At 46.3% G+C, this 17,270-nt stretch overlaps 1 protein-coding gene across 1 annotated transcript in view; it reads right to left on the minus strand.

The window, feature by feature from the left end:
- Positions 1–16,189, minus strand: part of MYLK (myosin light chain kinase) — a 1,710,670-nt gene extending 1,694,481 nt beyond the window's left edge. Inside the window, exon 1 of the mRNA XM_086957081.1 lies at positions 15,999–16,189. The gene's annotated coding sequence lies outside the window, so the exon portion shown is untranslated. The remainder of the gene's footprint in view (positions 1–15,998) is intronic.
- Between the last annotated feature and the right edge of the window lie 1,081 nt (positions 16,190–17,270).

Genomic DNA, 17,270 nt, shown 5'->3' on the forward strand with positions numbered 1-17,270 from the left:
TAAAGTTCTCCAATTTTCTAATTCTGAGCACCTGTTGAGTATAACCTATGACGGCTTAACAACAGTGCCCCTTATCAAAAAGCTAGAAGTGTTGCAGGCTTAAAATGTGTGATCTAAAACCATAAGAACGCAGTAATAGACATAAAAATTGCGAACTGAGACGCGCATATAAACCACAAAAGAACACAGAATGGACAAACGTTTGCTTGGACATGCTATGGGGGAGAGTAGGGAACGAAGTGCCTTGCTGAGTAAAAACTAGCAAAAATTGCAAGGTGTATAATCTAAATTAGGTTAAATAAAAATTTTGCTCAGGGTTGAAGATCGATAATTAATATGGCTCCATCATTTCAGCAGATTTAATATCTAGGTAGTGGTAGACCGAACTCATAGAGGCACATTTAAGGAGTCTAGCCTGATCACTATGTTGATAAAAAAGATATTTCACCCGGTTTCTTGTGCCGTTATCAATTACATTTGGTGAGAGGAACGGATTCGGCAGGACAAGTTTAGAAAAATTACTCTTAACATAAGCAAACCAGGGGGAAAAGTTCCGAATAGTCTTGTCTCAAGCAGTCTTCAACGACCAAACGAGTAAATGTGGTGTGAGGCGAGTACCAGATCTTAACCCAAAGAAGCAACGGTGCAGCCTTAACTATGTCCTCCAAAAAAGGAAGTCCAAGTTCCAGATGGACAAATGGACAAAGTTGGTAGCTCCTTAATGGGGTTGTGACTTAATTTCTTGGAGAATTTTAAAATCACATCTTTGGCCCAGTAGATTTACAAGCTCTCTGGCTCAAGAGCTAATCCCATCTCAAATTCTCCGTCAGCAAGACCCTAAGGTAATTGAAACTCTGCATCTTGATAATTGGGATACCATCTATGGTGTGGGTATGTGAAGGTTTTTGTTTTTTTGTCAACCACTCACTCCAAGTAAAGAGATTTTGTTTGTATCCAGCTTTCTGTAGCTCATTATGCCACCCCAGTTCAAACCCAGCCATATACAAATCAGTCTTGACCCTGCTTCTCATGGGAACCATCCAGCCCGAACTACCAGGCCAGGTACTCCCTGGACCAGAAACAAGCATCCTGGGACCACATTTGGGGTTTCACCCCTCACCAGCCAGGCTAGCTTGAATCCAGTTTCATTAAACAACAATGGTCCTGTGCATGAAATAATTACCAAACAATAAATATAGACGAAATCAAATCTATATTTAGGAAAGACTTGTCCAGCCGGACAGGGGTCCTTCAAGTTTACTGAATAAACAACAATTACATAATTGTTGTTTATTCAGTAAACTTGAAGGACCCCTGTCCGGCTGGACAAGTCTTTCCTAAATATAGATTTGATTTCGTCTATATTTATTGTTTGGTAATTATTTCATGCACGGGACCATTGTTGTTTAATGAAACTGCTCCCCGAGGTCCCTGGCTGACTATATTGGGGTCCCTTGTTGTTAAAAAAGTAGCTTGAATCCAGTGGCACAACGAGCAAAGGACCCACCTCTGGGCATACCCTTGGCCACCTAGGGCTAACATAGCAAACACAACAAGATGATGGAGGGAGTGCTAAAACCTTTCAACCACCCACCCCAGTCAGGAGATCTGAGTTGAATCCATTGTTTTTTTGCTTTCTATGCCACCCTAGTCCTAACTTAGACATACGCAAATCAGTCTTGACCCTGTTCCTCATGGGAACAGTCCAGCCCAAACTGCCAGGCAAAGTCCTCCCTGGACCAGAAACAAGCATCCTTGGACCAGTTTCGGGGTCTCATTAACCAGGCTAGCTTGAATCCAGTGGCACAGTGAGCAAGGGATACACGTCTTGGTATAACCTTGGCCACAAAATGTCATTATAAGCTTAACCGAGTTTGATATAATTACACATTAAAAATTGATCCAGCACCATCGGGGGGGGTGGTGCCCAGGGCCGGACTGGCTACCAGGCGGTTGTGTGTGCTGCCAAGCTGGGGGCTGATTTTGTTGATGGGGACCTGCGTGTGCTGAACAAAATTTGTTTTGCTTTTTCTATTTCAAAACGCACGCCGGTCCCCATCAACAAAATCAGGCCCCACTGCAGAGAAATCAGCCCCAGCTTTGCAGCACACACAACCGCCCGGTAGCCAGTCCGGCCCTGGTAGTGCCCACAATTTAAACCTCAAATATCATACTTTTCCTCAGCTGGATCGCCTTTTTTAAAAACTTGGCCACCCTCCACACAGTGTGTTCATCCACCAGAAGCTGCAGCCAAATAAAATCTGGGCGACATTGCCTTACGCCCAGATGTTTTAAAAGTGGAAGTAAATAGACTTTCCTCAACTCTACGTAAAATGTACAGAATAGGACTAGGTGGATCATAGACTGTTCAGAGTGGTTGTCACACGGGCAGGGTATCAGAGTTCGTGACCAGCCGTTCATAGCTGGTATTGACACTAATTTATGTACGACTCACAATCTAAATGTTGTTAAAAGCATCCTATCAAATATTCCTGGGACATACAACAAGTAGGGCTCCATCCCCATATATGTAAGCGTTAATTGATGCTGCCTAACGCTAGGTTTTAGCACTTCTGCCAGTCGTATTAAACTCAATAATTGAAGACCCTCTAACTTTAGGGTCTTTCTCAATACTGACAGCATAGTATCGGGGTCAACAAAGTATTCCAAATGCCCTAGGTCTTTCATAAAATTAAGTATATATTTAATCCAAGGGATCTTGGCTGCCCCATCCAAGCTCATGCGGTCATTTAAAATCTCTCTATTCAACTTGGTCTGCGCCTTAGTCCAAATCTTAATCTATAAAAGCACTGGTTCCAATTTGAGGAGGTCTGAAATAAAAGGGAGACCGAGCTCCTCATGGCATGTGTAGGGGGGCGTGGATGGGGGGGCTCACAGAATAGAACGATAAAGAATTCTCCACCAGCTGTAGTGGGTAGGTATTAAAACCCCCCACACCTGCCCCATACATTGTAGCTGTGATACACTTTGCTTTGTATATTTGCAAAAGTTCCAGTGGAGTATTCCTCCCTAGTTTCTTGGCAAAGGAGACTAGGGCTGTCATCGTTCTAGTAAACGCGAGTCTTTTCGCGTTTAACATCTTGCACTCATATTCTCCTCATATCTTTCTGAAATATTCCATTTGTATATTTCACCACCCATCTCTTCCCTCTCCAGCTCCATCTTTTCCAACACAACCAACCCACTCACATGCAAGCACTGCATTTGCTTTAGTTTTCGCCCTGCCAGTCTATTGAAACCTGTGAACCTCCACTTTTGCATATATCACCCTTACAATTGGCACACCTGACCATTGCTCTGGGCACTTTGCAGAGGTCCCGAGGATTGAATGAGCTTGTATTCTGTACCTATTTATGATCCACGGATCAGCACCTCGAGAAATTTGGACTGCCTTTGGTCTGAAGTGTTCAGCTGTCAATCGTGGCACGTTACAAACACCCACCCACAACCTAAACTCGCACAGCTATATGGAGGCAGCTCTTTGCACAGTACGCATTATACACAAGTAATATATTGCTTGATAAAAACAACATAAACACACCATCTTGTAAAAAACAAATACTTACTCTTACATTTCCTAAGAGTAATACATGAAATGTAAACAGGAACAACGTTCTTTTTCCCAGGCTGAGAGGGCAGAGTCTGTTTTTGATGGCTGAATGGTCTCCAGTGGTGAGGCACAAGGGGTGGGAGGTGGATATTTACACGAGAGACTGGCCACCTGCCCCTTACCCCCCATTAACACATCACCAGTACAACGACACACCCAGAGGTATAGTATGCATCAGTTCCTTGCCAGTCCTGATAAAGCCCACATACCCAGTCCGAGGATCTTCTGGCGCAGCGTTGAAGCACAGAAGAAGGGTACTTACATCTACCATTTATTGGATGGAGAGGGAAAATAAAGATCTTTGTAATTCTCTGCCTAAGACCCCTCTCCAGGACTGTCGAAAAGTGACTTTTTTTTATAAATGGAAACCTCTGCAAACTATTGCAATAACTAGCATACACCAAGCTTTCTGTTCCCTGTTCTTTCTTCCACATCTTTGGATCAGTGTGTTTGCACACGCACCATTTAATAGAGGCTGAATTCATTATTTGGATATTGTTTTAGCCTTGCTTCACCATCATTGTTTAACTTTATAATACTTTGTGACTGTTTACAGTACAGGGCACAACGAATCTGTGTCCCATAAGGAACAAGCACTGGCAATGCCAAAAGGTCTGGCTTATAAGTTAATTTAATTTAATTTGCGTGTTTATATAGCGCTAGAATCACTCCCGGGGGAGTATCTCCGCGCTTCGACCGCTGCGAAACCCTTCCTGGCTTCCCTGAGAGATGGTCCCTTAATGGGTATCTCCAGGGTGAGACCAGGCATCCCCGGCGGTCTGGTGGGGCTGTTAGTGAAGATGAGGCAAGCTAATGCCCAGAGTTGCCGAGTGTGATCGCTGATCAGAGTGGGCACCGAGGCGAGAGAATTATCGAGTCCGCTGACCCTGGTCCAGAAACCTGCCGCGCCGGGAATCGAACCCTGGTCCCGGGCCGTCCTCTGCTCTCGGGTCTGCCGCCTCTAACCAGTGAGCCACACTACCTCAGTGTCTCTTCATTCACTGTTGAGTTTAGTCACTCTAAAAGTCAACATATGTGCATCCTTTCACTCATTTTTGCACTCGTACATCATTAGATCTACTCACGGACTCATTTGTGCATTCCTTCACAATAAAACAGACATTCTCCACAAGTGTATGGAAGATAAATTAAAGGAATAAAGGTAGAAAAAAGAAAACATGCCATCACCTAAACTATGCTTGCAATACAAAAATAAAATTAAATATAGTGTTGGGTAACCATCTTGTAATGGTGTTGTACACAGCATATTGTTGTTTTAAAGTTCCAACATAACTACGACATTCAGAAGCAATATGTTGGCCATCTCAAAGCAACAACAAAAAAACGATGGACTGTGCACAATACTGTTCCAAGATGGTTGTTTAACAAACTGCACTGGGAGGCCATCTTCAAATGCTAAAGTATGTAGTGTATCACTGTAATACTAACCCAAGGTGGCCAACATAATGCTTCTAAATATGGTGGATGTCTTGGAGCAGTACATCATACACTACAGCCAATACCACTCCAAGGTGACTGCCTAATTTTGAAATAGTGGACCGAGAGGGTGTAGTACACAGAAGACAATGTGATCAGCAAACAAACTGCTTGGAAGGATTGTCTGGTGGTGCTGTAGAGTGTTCTATACAACAGAGTAGAAGGGAAAAAAAACAAAGGGGACCTATTAAAGAAAACAATGAAAGACCAAAGGACTGTTCATGCAAGCAATCATTTTTACAATAAATAATTCATGCCTACTGACTTTGGTGTAACTTTGCATAATAAACAGACCGGGCCTATAGCCTTAATCATTGGCACCATAACCAACCTAGTCCTGTTTTACTGAGCATAAGAGTCCCCACAAGGTAATAAGTGCAATACAAGCATCAACTTGGAGTGAAAGTTCACGCATCTACCTTATCAAACTCTACTCTCAAGAAAATCAACTTTTGGGTGGAACCAAGGCCCCTCACTCACTAGTTCTTCTTAAATCACTTTATCTATTGAGCACACAAGGTACATTGACAGCTGCACTGTCAAGCCAAACCTAAAAAGCATTTCTCAATTGATAGTTAGAAGGCTATTTTTCTATAATTGCTCATTTATTTGTGCGATTCTGCCCTGTGTATGTATAGAGTATTTTATACTATGTCTGTGAGACTGTTTTCACTGTCTCCGGGCTATAGATTGGTCTTTACTTATGTGTTTAATACTGTTTATTGTGTGTGCTAGATGTTTGGGTGGGTGTATTTGTGTTGTAGTGTTCCACTTATGAATGAGCACTCCAATATAGAGTACTCAGTACTCTATATTTTTATGAGGTAAATGTACCCCACATACCTTCTGGATTGGACTCTAATAATGACTGCCTCTCTTGCCAGTACTAGAGGGAAAATCAACTAAAACGGTAATCAGATAAGTGAAAAGTATTAGAGATGGTTTTAACCCGTTGGACGCTCATGACAAGCTCAGCTCGTCATGAGGTACAGTGGAGCTGTATTCATGACGAGCTGAGCTCGTCAGAACCGCCGCGGAAAGCCCACGAGGGGGATAATTCCCCTCCTGTGCGGGGCGTTCCATTGAGTGGGCGGAGCACAGCTCCACTGTGCAGTGTGACGAGCTGAGCTCGTCACGAGCACTGCGGCGCCGCACGCGGCCCCCCTTGCACCGCAGGGGAATTAGCCCCGCGGGTAAGGGGTTAAAGTCATACCGGCAGGTAAATGTTTCAAAGCAGCAACAAAGAAATCAAAAACTAAAGCAAACGTAAAAACTGAAATTTTTGTTTGTGTTTTTATTTGGTCGTGTCATGTTTTTGTGGCGTAACACCTTGTGCACCCTTGTGCATGGCAATGAAGGGTGGCACCATAGGTACCCCCCCAAGTGCAGTCCCCCACCCCCCAAGGGGCCCGCAATGGGCCCCCAAAGCAATTCCCGCCAGCCTCTCCATGGTGGCATCGCCGCCATGGAAAGACCTTTACTGCCAGGCATCATAATATGGATGGCAGTGCCTTCCAGGCACCGCCACCATATTATGCCCGAGATCCGCCCGGCCGGCAATCGTGACGATTGCCGACCGGCGGAAAAGGGGCGGATGAACTTTCCGTCCGCCGCTGTACCACCACCATGGTAATATGGCGGGGTAAATGTGGTTGTGATGGCGGTAGGATCACCACCACCGGCCGGGCGGTGGCGATCCGCCCGCCATCATAATCACCCCCTAAGATTGAAAATCTTCCTAAATATTAACCAGGGGCGTAGTAGGGCTACGCGAAGCTACGCAAAGTGGGCGAGCAACTACGCCAACCTACGCACTTCGCGTAGCCCCACTACGCGCCGCATGCTCCCCACCCCTACATACCTAATTTTAGTAAATGGGCAAAGAAAAATATATAAAAGGCACTTACCTTGTCCGCTGCATCCCGGGGCTCCGTCTGCTCGTTCACGCCGCCGTCTTGATAACCAATGCGCATGCGCGGCCGCCCGCGCATGCGCATTTCTCGTGAGAAATGCGCATGCGCGAGCGGCCGCGCATGCACATTGGTTATCAAGACGGCAGCGTGAACGAGCAGAGGGAGCCCCAGGAAGCAGCGGACAAGGTAAGTGCATTTTATTTATTTTTCTTTGCCCATTTACTAAAATTAGGTATGTTCGGGAGGGAGGCGGGTGGCGGGCAACTTCGCTACGCCCAAGGATTGGGCGTAGTGTTGCCTGCTTCGCCTATGTTGCAAAGGGCGAAGTAGGCAACACTACGCCCACTTTGTGGGCGTAGCGAAGTCCTTCGCCCAGGGTTACTAAATATCTTTGCTCCTAGATGAAATGCATGCTCCATCACTTTCAGGAGTGAGGGCAGAAATGACTTTCAACGAGGAGGGATCTCAGTCCAGCTCTTACTTTTAGGACAAGGGGAACTGGCCCAGAGATAAGATTCTACCACATATGCCTTTGTGAAGCCAGTATGTCATGTAACAGTTAAATAGCACGTGCATGCCCCTTGGGTGTGCTGGCGGGCATAAACATTGCCAGGCTGTGCTTCTTATAGGTTCTATGCCTGTGTGGGGCGCACTGTCAGGGGTGTAGCTATCAATCGTGCAGCAGGTGCAGTGGCACCAATATCCTGGAGAGGGGGGCACTTAACTCTTATAATTGCTCTAGTCTACTATCCAATCAGTGGACAGGGTTGCAATTTTGCTTGCTTGCACTAAGGCCTGTGAAACCTTTGCTGCTACACTGCTGTGTACTGCCAGCGTATGACTGGTCGCAAATATTTGAGATTGATGGTCAGGAACAGGGGTTTATTTATGGCGATGCATGGCCTTTCCCTTCCTTGTCAATCATCAGTCCCAGCATTGCACACCACAGCCTAATATCAACAAAGCCCCTTCTCAGCATTGGTCCATATCAGAAGCATTAGAGACTAAACATGCACGCCTGTTTTTCAACTCCAGGTAGGAGGGCCTGAAGAGACAGCTGTGGACATTACTGATATTCACAGCTGAGCATCATCCTGCTGCACCTCTGGTCCTGGAGTGCACGTGCCAAAACGGCCATTATGTATTTGAATCTGGAAAATGTACCCCAGGTGCCTCGTGCAGAAATGGACATATTGGTGCTGAAGTGGGAGAAATGACAGATAATCACATCACTGGACACTTCCTGCTCTGGGGCATACATTTTACACACTTGGGGTATTTACCAGAGGGCGTTGAAGAGACATCAGCTCATCTTTAAGTAATTACCACAAATATTTCCTACACTAGCAGCTGCTGGAGTGAGGACGCCACTATGGATGTGGGTAATAATGCGCTATTCAGTTACACCCCAGTTTTAATGTAACATTTGCCCTCTAATTCAGGAATGTCCAGCATAGGTCCAGGAGGGTCAGATCCACGTCCGATTCTGAGGAAAAGCACAGATAATGAAATGTATTTCCATTTAAATTGGCTGTCCTGAAAATCCAGTCTAAATCCGATCCCTTCTGGACCTAGGTTGACAGGCACACATGTTCTAAATACCTCATCAATGGCTATACATGATAGGAACACGCCATCGCCCATTGCCAGCAGGCTCCTCAAATCAGGTCACTGATACGTCTGCCAGACATCTCTATATTGCAAAGATACCCGCAGGGTCAGCCTCATGATTGGGTCTACACTGGACATTGGACAAGAGACTTAATTCAGGGAAGTTGTAAATGGAAAACATCTTGCGCGTTAGTTACACCAAAGTAATGATATGACCCGGACGTAACCGGTGCAGTCTTGTGACCAGCTCTGCACAGCGGAATGCGGGAATGCGGCAACGCGCCCTAGCAATGGTCATAAACAAATGAGCCGCACAATAGCTATTGTCTCTGTGGGCCATTGTAACCCGCGAAGTAAAATTATATGGTGTGTTGCTGCCGACGGTTGGGCTGCGGGCTGTGGGAGGCGGTTGGAGAACCGCCCTCAGGGGACTCGTGTAAAATATGGGCAGAATTTAAAATTTTGAAGGTTGGTTAATCTAGCGAGTATTTATTAATGGATTCACCTCTTTGAAAGGTTTCCTCAGAGCTGCCTCCTCGTCAAAACTCTTAATGAGCTGGGTTTTAAGAGCCAATCAAGTAATAACATCCGTGCAGTTCAATGTCAGCCTTTTCCGCGGCACTCGGGTTTAGTCGTCGGCACATACTCCCTGCTCAATGTATATTTTTCTAAGAAAGTGCTTTAAGAGCCATACATTTACTGTGAGGTACTTGAGTTTCACTGGCACGGGGTCTGCTGTATGCAGAGAGAACTAGATTGTGTTACCAATCAGCACCCTGGCAGATTTGCGACGGTAATAAGTAAACAGTAAAACTGCCAGGAGGTGGGTTACTTTGGCACAGAGCTCGCAGTGTATTTCATTAAAAACACACTGAGCTAAGAATGCGGTCCGCGTGCCGCTTCCATCCAATATGCACAAAACTCTGATAAAACAGCGGCAACTTCCACACACATCGCTCATCATAAGCGGGCTAAGGAAACATTTGAAGGCAGGTCAGGCCTGAGAGGCTGGCACGGCTGGGGCAGAGTCACGTTTACTTCAGGCTCTACCTGGCAAAGCAACAGACTCTGCCCTAGCAGAACAGATTTTTTGGCGGTAATGGCCTGAAGCGAAGTCTGCAGATGGGCCTACAGGCCTGGACCTGTCACATTAGGTATATACCAATTGAGTTTGGCACTCTCTTGTTCTCATTTCATGTGAGAAGAAAATAGAAAACAGACTAATTAACTAAGCTCCCTTATAACTTATTAAATGGTGACCTATTTTATTTCATGCATTACAGCATTAAAGACTACAAAGAACCGGTCGCATTTAAAGAGAGTTGGCCAAGGGAAGAATAGTTTGAAAACATATTTTAAAACAGGACACACAGAGGCCAGCTTTTCTCCCAGGCTACAACGTTGTGAGCAGCTTTTAGGAAGGCTCATTTGCCACATAATAATGCCTAGAAAAATATTGAGGGTTTCCTTTTGTCGAATTTTCGTTCCCTCAAAGAGGCCGGCAAAGGAAGCCTCGTCTGCGGAAGGGGCAGCACTTGAGAAACGTGCGCCCAGCAAGTTCTGAGGGTCTGCAGCTCGCTCTGTGCGCCAGATAACACAAATTGGCAGAAATAGGCCTTTAATCTCGTGTTTGTATTCACAAAGTAACACAATGGTCCATTCTTGGACAAACTGCCAGGGCTACAGAGAAGAAAGGGTGGATTTCTGTGAAAAAAAACCCTGGGAGTGAAAAAACATAGCTGTACACATTCTGCCAATGCCCCTGGTAACGAAGGCCAAACTTTTCACAAGGTAAATTCCGCAGAGTTTTCTGGAAAACCTCCATTTTATGTTTGGGTTCAATATACACTGTCAACATTTTCATAGCATATATTTTAACAATACATATACCCAGATACCCTGGGACAACACAGCCCCCTCTCCCTCCTGGAATGGGAGGAGGAGGCATAAAGCCCAAGACCAATGAATATTTGTGGACCTGGGAAACCCCAGCCCCCCTCCCTTCACATTCTGCAGGGGGTCCACATCATTTTGTGTTACGTCTTTGCATATACCAGTTATTTGATCAGGAGCAACAGTATGGCCTGGAACTGCCCCATGATGTAAAGCTGCAGTTCAGCCAGTCCTGGTTCTTTCAAGCAGCAACTATAAGCATGCTGGGAATCGTAGTTTATTGTTTCCAAATTACCTTATAGAACTACAAGCCCATGCTTAAGGAGGTTGACTGAAAAGGTAGGACTGGGTGAACCTCACTCTCGTGGCGAGGGGCCAGTTGAGAGCTATGTGAAAAGAAACAAATTCGGACATAAAACACATATGATGCGGAGGCATGTCCAGCAATTAATGCCAGAAAGTGTGAGGAATCCTGCACTTTGTACACAAAGATTACATTTACTAGCACATGCAGGTCAGAATTTGAGGATTTCGTTTACAGCTCTCAAATTTTCAAGATACACGTGTGAATAGCTGTTCGAATCCAGTTTCCCTTTGGATTCTGGGCTTTGAGGTCCTCTCTATCCCTTTGTAAAATCAGGGATTCAAGTATTAAAGTGTAAAGGAAAAAACCTGGACTGCATGAGCAACATAGGGATAGACCTGCGAAACTCGGAAGCGTTGCTGTTTGCAGGCATGAATTTCAGTTAATAAAACACCTAAAAGAAAGGTGATGTTGAGTGACAGTTTTGCCATGATCACAAAAACAAGAGTTGCCAGCTGACAGTTGTCCTCAATGACATGTTCCCAGTCCTGGGTTTGGTTTTAAACCAACAGCACTATACTTGACAAGGATTGCAGTTTCCATTTTTGAATGGCAAAACCATGGGTAAGGGTGACCAGACCCCCACAGGATCAAAAATGCAAGTGAGAATACTGATTATCACTAAAAGATCATTAAAAGGGTCCCAAAACCAGAGGCGAGAATCTGATCTTTTTTGTAAAACTGGATTAAACTTAAAGAAAACTAAGGGCTAATTGAGTTCCTCATACATCTCTGATTTCCACATAAATGTAAATTGATGCTTGTATAGCGCACTACTCAAGGCGCTTGTACGAATACCGCTGTGGAACCCATCCCGGCTTTCCCTGTGAGGCGTCCACTCCTGGGCACCCCCAAGGTGGAGGCCAGGCATCCTTAGCGTTGTGGGGGCCATTGTGGAGATTAAGCAAGCTGTTACCCAGAATTGCAGAGTAAGACTCCATGATTGGAATAGGCACCGAGGCGACAATTATCAGCTCCGTGGAATGTTTGAGCCCAAGACCCGCCGAGGCGGGGAATTGAACCCTGGTCGCGGGCTAGACCTCTGCATCAGGGTCCTCGATTGGTTGGTTGGAGGTGCTGTACATGAGCTGGAGTCACTTGGCAGCTATGACCCAAAGTTTCTGTACATCTTCAGTGCTCATGCCTATCACTCAGCAGACACTGCAGAACTGTATGTCAGTACTTGTGCTGAAGCAATAACACTTTGTTATTGAACTTTCAGTTGTTTATGTCCTCCGTAAAAGAATGGGCCTACATGTCCCAGCATGAAAAATGGTGTTCCAGAAGGATCCAGGAATGGCTGAAGGGGTCACTCATGAAATGAGGCTGCCATTGTTTGATTCAACTTCCGAGTTCAAGGCTGGAGAGAGGGAAAGCATTTGGACCAGTGTTCTTTGGGTAAAAGCACAGGGACAGAAGTCGGAGTGCCCAATTACAAATGGTTTGCACTGGATACATTTGTGGGATATGGGTTTTACGCTTCAAGCTAGTAGCACAGTAATTAATGGACACAAACAGTGAAAAGGCACTACATGAAAACAACCTAAACAATCAGACACCACGGACTGTTTCCAAGTAAGCGTTGAAATTGTCTCGCTGTTAATACAGTAGATATTCAAATGCTGACATTCCAACAACTTGACACAGTACAAATTATTTGTAAGTGGTCAACTGTAATCTACACCATTGAAGGCCTACACTTGTTACTGTCTTCATGTCATGAGTGGAACTATCAGCGAATACTGGTTTCCCTTCTAAAAGCACGAAGCACTGTGGGTGTGACTGGTAAGCTCAGATTTATAGATGGAAATGGCACGTCTCAGCATGAAGAGCGCCCAAGTTTCCCAGGCCCATGTGTGAGTAGCTCATCCAGCCTAGGGGGTTACTTTGCATTCTGTGATTCTTCATTTAATAATGGGATCAACAAGACTACAAATCCAAGAACACAAAGAAATACAAGTACTGGCAAAGCCAATAGGTCTGGTGTTGGCTGCCTGCCTTTGGAGTTTGGTAATGCTTGTTCTGTCATGGTTTCTTTGCAAAAGAACATTGTTAGGGAAGCAGTCATGCCCTTAGCAATCTTGGCTATTTTGTTCTCAGAAAACACACATTGCCATAGTAGTATCTGGCACTCAAGGGAACTAAAGTGAGTGTGACGGTGCGCCATTTAAAAGGGCAAAATACCATCACTAGGGCCGGCCTGGCCGTTTCTGGCACCGGGCATTTGCCCAGTGGGCTGGAGGGGTGTGGGCCAGTTTTGTGCCAGTGGACGCCAGGTTTGTCACTGGGGGCTGGTTTTGCAGCAGTGCTACAATATCTGCCCCCAGTAAGAAAAGCAGGAGTAGTGCTTCTGGCTTCCCCCCCCACCACCCCCGGGCCGGTCGAGCAGCAACCTGTCAGGGCAGCTTACTGTTCCCAGTCCGGCCCCGACACTGACAGTCACACATAGTGGAGTGGTGTGGCTCACTGGTTAGAGGCGGGCAGACCTGGAAGTAGAGAACGGCCCGGACCAGGGTTCAATTCCCGACACGGCAGGGTCGTGGACCAGGGTCAGCGGACTCGATAATTCTCACCTCGGTGCCTACTCTAACCAGGGATCACACTCGGCAACTCTGGGCATTAGCCTGACTCATCTCCACAACGGCCCCCCACATATGCCGGGGATGCCTGGTTTCACCTTGAAGATACCCAGTAGGGACCATCTCACAGGGATAGCCAGGACGGGTTCCCCAGCGGTCTACAGCGCCACGACGCCTCAGGGCAGCAGTGCGCTTTACAAGACACATACATTACATACATTATAGTGAAGTTAGCCAGTGGCTAAAGAGGGGTGACGCTACTCCATGCTCCATGCTATAGTGGGTGGAAAAAACATGTGAATGTAACAACAGACCTGTGGAGAAAGAGGGCAGGATGAAACCAATATACCTATATTGACATATAATTTCAGTAAAATCAAAAGGTCGTGGCTAATTGCAGACCTTAAAAACAGGAGCAGATGAGCTACTCATGCATGGAACTGTGAAACGTGAGGGTTCGGAGCAGTCAGTGCCATTCATTGAAAAAAGCAGCACTGACCGAAGTTCACCTCATGACATGGGCCCAATGACAGCACAGGAAGCTTGGGAATCAAATGACAACTTACAGAGCTAGTAATTATGTCATCTCATCCAAGCAAGGCAGCTTGCAAAAACACACAATAGGAATCGTGTGCACATCCTCAGAGGGCTGAACATAGAAGTGCTGCCTACTCCAGCTTTATAGCAAGCTTTGGCAAAGCCCATAGATCTCACCATTGCAAGCTTATGACTTATTTTATGCAATATGGATTAAAAGTGTAAAAGTAGTAAAAATGCTAAGGCATCCACGTGCCGTAAATGTGTGTTCAAAAAAAGTTTATTAAAAAAAAAAAAATCACCCATTGCAAAAATAAAAGCAGACATTGGCCAAACAGACCTGATACTAAAGTGAACTACATTTTAGGTGGATGTGCACAAGCAAAATGTACCGCTTAGTGAAGAGAGACACTGCCCCATGGTGTGGTAGGTAGTTCCATGTGTGAGAAGCAGTTCCCGTCTCGTTTTTTTTCTCTGCACCCTGGGGCTTGGAGTCCTGATTTTATAATGGAGTAAATAAAACTACACTTCCCAGAATGCGATAAAAACCTAGACTGGGTGGGACGCTCGTGCATTGATTATTGAAACCTGGCATGGCAGTGTGCTGTCTCAATTATGTGTCATTTAGTATGCTAATGGGCAACGACGAGTAGCCATCACTGGCGTCAAGCGCAGCACGTGCCACTGCCCAAGGATGTGAGGGTCCCACTGCCAACAAAATCTGTCTTTTTACCACCCAACCCGTTTGTGGGTGGCCATTTTCTTCCCACGCATTAGGACACATAGCAGCAGCCTTGCTATGACACTGGTTCGAAATAACATAACAAGGCTGTGGTTACAATGCCATGTACCTGCCACTTTCATTGGTCTCGCCCATCTGGAGGGCACAGCTGGTTTGAGATAGCTGCTGTCAGCGACGCATGCCTCAAAGGCAGAGCCGTGCCAGCGGACTCCACCCAGCGGCTGGTCCGGGGAAAGCAGCGCTCTCTGTGTTACAAGTCGGGGCTATTGTTACCTGTACCATATAATTACTGGTTAATTGCTGCTTGCAGTGGAAGGACCGTTGGGCCGAGAGCCAACTGGCAACAGCGGATCCGCACGAGGTAACTCCAAACAAATCCCCGCCACTTAAAGGGCTTACACCGGGAAACAGCCACCGGCTTTTGACTATCATGAGCGGCTTAGCGAGCTCCGCGGTACTTGATACAAAAATGAGCCGGTGCCCGTCTCCCAACACCGAGCAATGCTAGAGATCTTAACCCCCCCCCCCCCCCTTTCAAGTGTCAGTAACTCGCCCAGCCCTGCGCTTTTGCATTCTGGTACTTGTAGTTTGACACGCCTTTTACATCCTGAATCATAAGCACAATAAAAGTAAAAGAAAGGTAACAATGCATATATATTGCCCACACCCTAGACAGAATAATGTGAGCTCTTTGTACCTCCCTCACTTTACGTCCATTCCAAATTCCCTTCCTTGAGCAGAGCACATGCATTTTTGTATCTGTTTTGTTGTTTAGATTTCCTGCTGTGCGTAACGTTTGCCCGAATTCGGACAATCAAAAATCACCTGTTGGTAGTGTGTACGATTTGGAAGCAGGCTTCCACAGAGTCACAAACAATGCAAACTTGATTTACAATAGCACCAAAGAGTATACGGATCTTCCAATATGATGAAGAAAAGAAAGAGAGAATATTAAGAACAAATAGAGTGAACAAGGCAAAAGTAGGGAATGAAGTGAAATAGGAAAAGAAACATGTCAAGGAACTAGCTTAAGGAGGGAAAAAAAACAAGTGACAAGATAGAAGACAAGAAGTCAATGGGGTTAATTAGAAAAAGACAGGCTAAGTAGAAGAGAAAAGCGGAGAGAGTGGAGTACTCGGCAATGCAATAAGAGAAGAAACAGCAGATATGACAGCAAATTATGTGTGAGCCCCTGTGCACTTGGGGCACAAACGTGCACCTGATGACTTACGGAGCAGGTCCCAGCGGTGAAGAGAGAGCGTGAGCTCTGCACCATCCCTGAGTGCGTGGGGCCCCGGCCGCACTCCCCGCCGGCTGCACCTCTTCAAAGCGGGCAGGCGGCGCACACAGAACCGCTCGGGGGGAGTCCTGCTCTCTGCCTGCTCGGCTCTCGCCCGCCCCGTGAGCAGCGCGTGTCGAAGTGTCAGTCAGGGGAGGCTGGAGGCAGGTCGCCCTGCTGAACCGCACATAGCTACTACCGCTCGCAGCGAGCGTATCAGGAGGCGGTGGGGTGGGCTGGGACCTGTGGGCGGGAAGGATGCAGACAGGAGCCTCACAGCAGCGCAGGAGCCCGTGCGGCGCGGCTTGGATAGGGAGTCAGTCAAGCCCACTCCAGTTGTGGAACTTCGGCAAAACTCCTCCCAGACAGGACTGCAATGTCTGTCCAAACGCCGTCCCATTAAAGTTGCTCCATTAGACGATGGATAGGTTAGTGTCCGCTTCAAAATATTGTTTTTCGTCGTCTTTTTTATAAGCCAATATAAATGACCAAAACATCTCAACATGCAGACGGAGCCGCCTCTGCCCCTCTTTCCATAATTCGAGCGCCGACGCAACCCCTCCTCCGAGGCTAAGCACGCACTTTTGTCTGTTGCTTCCCCCCTGATTTTTTTTCCATCTTAAAAACTCCCCGGTGCCTCAATGCATTCATTTAAGAAGGAAGTTGGTGGGTCGACACTGCCAACAGCGAGCAGCGTAAATCAAGATGTGTTGCCCTTAACGCGGCGGAGTGTATGGACAGGAATCATCTGTTTCTCCTTTTACTACCAAATGAATGCCACACGAGTCAGGGAGAATGAACCTGCTTATTTTAAGAGCCTTGGAAGACGGTTACCGTGACCAGTCAAGTGGCAGGCTAAGGATAACATACAATGCATTTATACTCTGCTCCGGAGGCCCCCTTCATGAACCCTGAGAATGCAAGGGCAGTTCAAGGCATGATGGGTAGGCCAGGCCACGAGAGACAACTGCTACGTTCATATTTATCAGCCCTGCGAGGTTCCCACTATTTTGAACACTTCGAAATACTTTTCAGAAATAAATAGTTTGACAGAATTTGGAATGATGAGGTTTCTTCTGGAAGGAAGCAAGTGTAGTTGCCACAGTGTTTGCATAATCAGGCGTGGATGCTTCCCTAGGAATTGGGCCATGTCCCTTCTTTGACCTTTCACCTGGTTGGAATGTTGTGGGTTTATCACGCATGAGTACTCAACGAGGCTGGCCT

The sequence above is a fragment of the Lissotriton vulgaris genome, chromosome 2_1 (genome assembly GCF_964263255.1).
Source record: "Lissotriton vulgaris chromosome 2_1, aLisVul1.2, whole genome shotgun sequence".
Classification (NCBI taxonomy): domain Eukaryota; kingdom Metazoa; phylum Chordata; class Amphibia; order Caudata; family Salamandridae; genus Lissotriton; species Lissotriton vulgaris.